Source organism: Sinocyclocheilus anshuiensis, unplaced genomic scaffold (assembly GCF_001515605.1).
Source record: "Sinocyclocheilus anshuiensis isolate Anshui unplaced genomic scaffold, SAMN03320099.WGS_v1.1 scaffold2676, whole genome shotgun sequence".
Taxonomy (NCBI): domain Eukaryota; kingdom Metazoa; phylum Chordata; class Actinopteri; order Cypriniformes; family Cyprinidae; genus Sinocyclocheilus; species Sinocyclocheilus anshuiensis.
Genome location: NW_015544279.1, coordinates 4478 through 10061, shown reverse-complemented (window position 1 = coordinate 10061; position 5584 = coordinate 4478). Strand labels below are relative to the sequence as shown.

The 5584-nt window shown below is 36.0% G+C and overlaps 1 long non-coding RNA gene across 1 annotated transcript in view; it reads left to right on the top strand.

Annotated features, from left to right (window-relative positions):
- Nucleotides 1–248, top strand: part of LOC107698015 (uncharacterized) — a 1220-nt gene extending 972 nt beyond the window's left edge. The window contains exon 3 of the long non-coding RNA XR_001635294.1: nt 199–248. This is a non-coding gene — a long non-coding RNA (uncharacterized LOC107698015). The remainder of the gene's footprint in view (nt 1–198) is intronic.
- Nucleotides 249–5584: the final 5336 nt, after the last annotated feature.

Here is a 5584-nt window from a genome sequence, read left to right as displayed (position 1 = left end):
AATTTGGAGTTTGGAGTTAGATGTCAGTAACATGATTATTCTGTTTGGTTCTCTCTCTCTCTACAACCCCAACAGTGCATACGTGTTAAATCAGAAATATATATTACAGAGTTCAACATGTTAAAGCAAATGTTTCTTATTTAATTCTCCCTCCCTCCCTCCCTCTCTCTCTTTTTTTTATTTTTTTATCTCTCTCAGGAGTTGAAGCCTACAGCCTTTCTGTCCATGCAGCAACTGATGGAAAAGGGGGTCTTTTTTTTATGATTTTGTATTATGTGTTATTGCAAAAATGAGTATATACAGTATATAAATATGCATTCTTGAATCATTCTTGAGTCTTGTGTCTTGCCTCTCTACAAACTTTTAAATATCTGGCTGTAATTTAGTGACAGCAAATGCTGATTTCATTTGATTCCATATTTATTATACCTGATAATGAGCTAGTTAAACTTAAGGGGGTTAATCAATATACAGTATATTTCAAGAAACTAAGACTTAAGGTACTCCACTTTTTCAGTTGTTTAAAGACTGAAACTAATTTTTCATTTATTAAATTCATTTAAATTTAAAATTGTTATCTCAAAGCAGGTATTGCACACTTTGTAATTAACATCTGATGCATTTATAAATCAAAAATCACAGTTGAAATACAAAAAAATGTTCCTGAGATTCAATATCTTTAACTAATGGTTTAACTTGCAGTTACTGAATTTGTTCATTCAACTTAAAATTGTAAGTTTTCGTAGAAATATAGACTATGTAAATATAGAAATATAGACTATGTACATCTGTATGTGCGAGTGTGCAATACTGACTTGTGTGCAAAACAATAGTACAGTAACATGTAGCAAATTGAGTGCAACTACACTGTAAACAATTATTTAGCAGTTTAGTTTTCAAATTATTTTTTTATGTTGACAACTTGCAGTTACTGAATTTGTTCATTCAACTTAAAATTTTAAGTTTTCACTGTCTCAACTAGTTTGTAAGTTGACTGAACTAGAGTATTTGTCCTCTCAACTTAAAAAAAGGTGTTGAATCAATTCAATAGCAATATCACGTTCTCAACATCACTTACCGCGAGATCTCGTGAAGGCCATTGCATGCAGACAGAAGACGGTCGTCAGCCATCTTGGTGAGCTTCTCCACAAAGTTTAGAAATTTTCTCAGAATACAACTTTGGTATGTAAAATATTTGTATTTATTGGCTTAACGTGTAAAATTACGTATGTTGTCTAAGAAGAGTAAGTATGGTTTAAACAGTCGTATTTTCTAGTTGTATCCCTGTTGTAAAAACCAGCATATGCTGGTTAGGTATGTTTTGAAGCTGGGATGCTGGTTTGAGCTGGTTTAAGGTGGTCCTTTGATGATTTGAGCTGGTCCTTTGCTGGTTTAAGCTGGTCCTTAGCTGGTCATGTGCTGGTCTTAAGCTGGTCGGACCCCAGTAGAGTTCAGAATGTCTATGAATGCTGATTCCATTGCATCTTTTTCATTATCATCATGGATATTAAAATCACCAACAATTAAAACTTTATCTGCAGCCAGCACTATCTCGGATATAAAATCAGCACATTCAGGTCAGTTCTGCCGATATGAGTATTGCTGTGTGTGTGTGTGTGTGTGAGATTTTGTGGGCCCACTGCTATTAATGTTTAATTCTGTTGATACACTTGTTGCTTAGATGATATTTTCTGCAGAGTTAAGTTTGAGTTATTTGCTCATTTAAGGACTCTGTCATATGGCACCCGCCCACTCTAAAGCGGTACTGAACTGCAGTGGAAACACAAACTGTGCCGAGCCAAACCGTGCCGTGCCGTACTGAGCCGTACCGAGCCGAATCGTACCACGCAGTGGAAAAGCGCCAATAGTTGAAACTAACCAAACATTTACTGTCATTTGCTAAACCGTGTGCACAGCCATAAGTGTAAAATACATGGTTAAAATACATTGTTGGGTGATACATGGTTTCAGGTCAATTGTAACTCAGGAATCCTTCTAATTTGAACATTTAAGTATTTTGTTTCATTTGTATTATCATTTCAAATTACTGTTTCATTAAATTACTTATCTTTATTTGTTAAATCCTATCTTTATTTGTTTGTGAGTATTATAATATTTGGGGATACATCTTATTGAAGTAGGACCCAGAGACAAGTAGGTTAAAGAGATCTTTATTCAGACAACAAACAAAAAACAAACAAAAAAAAAGAGTACTAAAAAAAGAGTACAGTGTAGTCAGAGCGGGGGCCTTAATCCAGCATCACAAGGCATTTAGTTTCTGAACCTGGTGCTGCTCCTTACAAAATTCTACTCCAGACAGGTAGGGGGCGCTACATTAATATAAATATAAAATGATGTACCATCTAGTGTGTTTACTTGATATTCTTATTTTCCCCATCATGTTTTGTAATGTTCAGTTTTGAGTCAGTTGCTCAGTTTCTCCACTAGATTTTTTTTAATTTTTTTTAACAACTTTATTAATCCCACAAGGGGCAATTAAAGTAGGGATAAACTAAAAAAAACAAGCTATTACATACAACTTTATGATAAATTCGTAAAGAGACACATTTCTCTGAGATAATTAGGTAAATGTCATTTAGCCTGAAAATATGAATCTTAAAATTGCCTCCAGTTGGTCAGGTAAGATAAACAATAATAATTGTATTTATTTATTTATTTTAGTATAATAAAACACTTTAAAAAAAACAATAATTTCCATTAGTTTTTCTTCTTGATATTATTATATTACTTGATATGAACTTCACTTCTGCAGATAATATGAACCTTATAGACATTCAATCAATAATTTTACAGTTTGATTAAAGGGGTCATCGGATGCCCATTTTCCACAAGTTGATATGATTCTTTAGGGTCTTAAAGAAAAGTCTGTAACATAGTTTGGTTAAAATTTCTCAATGATAGTGTAAAAAACACCTGTTTTACCCTGTCAAAATCAGCTCTTTTCAGATCAAGCCGTTTTGTAGCATTTTCCTTTAAATGTTAATGAGTAGTTTTGAGTAGTAATTGGGCGGGTTTTGTAGCGAAAACCTGGCAACCCTGCACCAGACAGAGCTGTCGGCGATTCTTCCTATTGTAAAGTCATGCAGTGTGTAACCTCCTGTCGTCGATCCATCGTGCAGTGTGAACACAGCAACAACTGAATGCTACCCCAGATAGTCGTTCACTGTGAAACCAACAGTGATGCGTCTTTGAAAATCGTGCAGTGTGAACTCGGCATTAGCCGCATTCATCGTGAAACTTGCTAATTAGCACATATTAGGAAAGGCTATTTGCAAAGATTCATTAAAAAACTTTATACTCACTTCTTCTGTAGATGAGTCTGGATCATGAATGATTTGCGCGAACATAGAAGCATTTATGTAGATCGGGGGCGCATTCTCTTCAGAAACAAACGTAATCCACTGCGAGTTCAGCGGCTCAGATGTCGGGAGTAAATGAAGACTGCTATGTTCATTATTACATCCAACAACAGAACACCTCAATCGCTTAGGAGTCATTCTTGTCTACATCTGCTCCGGCAGTGAAACAATGGAGGACTGATGACAGCTCACTTAGGGCGGGTCTAAGATAAGACGCCAGTCCAGTCTGTGAGGAAACGCTACTGTCAATCAAACTATCATGGGAGAGGCCTGTCTGTGTGACGTCACACAGGCATCTGAGATCGGCTCGATTTGAGAAAGGGGTAAAGATTTTAGTAGATTAAAAAATTTTTTTTTTTATCATTATAGGGTGGTAACACACATTTCAGTTCAAACAACTTGTAAAAGTGCATGTAGCATCAGATAACCCCTTTAATATCCATCAGTGATCAGAGTTCAACGGGAAGAGTGTGTCAGTGAAGGAGGTTGTGAATGTGTGTAGATGTGTGTTAGTTACAGGATCAGAGAACGACACCGTTCCTCTGTCATAGTCCAGATTCACTCTCACACGATCAAGCTGCTGTTCAACACCAAAACCAGTAACAAAAGACCATCTGTACCTCACACACCAGACATCAGTGTTAAAGAAAACACCTCCCTTCCTCCGGTTTGATGCTGTAGTTACTCCAAGAATCCAGCGTTTACTCTCTTTAACCTCCACATCCCAGCAGTGTGTTCCTGAGTTAAAACCCTCTGAACCCAGAACACAGAAATAATGTTTAAATCTCTCCGGATTATCAGGAACAGGTTGTTTGTTCCCGCTGTTTCTCACACTGGTCAGATCATCAGACACGACGAGACGTGGATCTGCAGTGTTTGGATCCAGAATCACAGGAGCTGACGAGACACAATCAACAGATGCTGTTATTCTGATGTTCATATAATGATCAAGAGTGAACCCAACACAGATGATTATGAATTATGACATAATAAGGGCTGGACTAAAGAGGTCATCATCTTAATTCGTTCATTATAAAAATGACTGTAGATCCAATAAATATTGACATTTTTGATATTTGTAGATAATGATCACAGAGTAATTTCACATATAAATGATGACTGATAAATGCAAGACAGATAAACAATTCATTGCAATTTAGTTATTTCATTGTGACATCATCACAAAGTGAGCTGCTGATTTTGGTGCAGTAGATAATCTGATTCTTCACACATAATGCTGAAATCTGTCAATATTGCATCATTTCCAGTGTGTTTGAGACTGAAATCAAACCACATTCACTTCAATCGTCTCCATCAACACACATCAACACAATCACATCATTCAGATCTGAGAGAAACTCAGATACCGACATATAACGCATCCAGAAGCAGATTGATGATCGTCATTTACACAAATAATCAACTGGAGTCCATTATATTAAATATATCAGATCATAACTGTATATAGTGATCCTACAGCTGTAATGAAAATGACTCTGGATTCTGTTTCCTTACCTTGATGTGTTGAACTGTTTCATCAAACTCTCTGTTCTTTGTTTCATTGCGTTTTAGTTTCTCTTGTAATGATTTCAGTGCTGTATTGAGCTCCTCCTAGAGTTAAACAAAAATACATTAAACACCAGATTACAGTGAAAAAAGAAGAGAAAACAATACAGTGACATGATCATATAATGCAGTGCAAAAGTCCTGTAAATCCTGATTACTTCTGTTTTTGTGTGAATCTCATAGTAAATTAATTCAGAAATTATAACCTGCCATAAAACAAAGGCAACCTGAGTGAACACAAAGCACAGTTTGTAAATTGAAATGTTATTTATTGAAGCAAAATAGTTATTCAATACCAACTGGGCCTGTGTCTTTATTTGCCACCATAGTTACTAGTTTACCCAATTTTGTGAAACTGCATTGATAATGGGGTTATCCCGTTCAATCAAATACACACTTAAATAGGACTTTTCAACAGCATGAAGTTAAAATACTCATTTGTCTTACCTTACATGATGAAACCGCTTCACTGATGGGTCTGAACGTGTGATTTATGTGTTTCTGTGAATCTCTGCACACTAAACACACCGGCTGTTTGTCCTCCGGACAGAAGAGTTTGAGTTTCTCACTGTGTAAACTGCAGATCTCCTCAGATCCTAATGAATGAACCTCATTCCTCTCCTTCAGGAACAACTCGC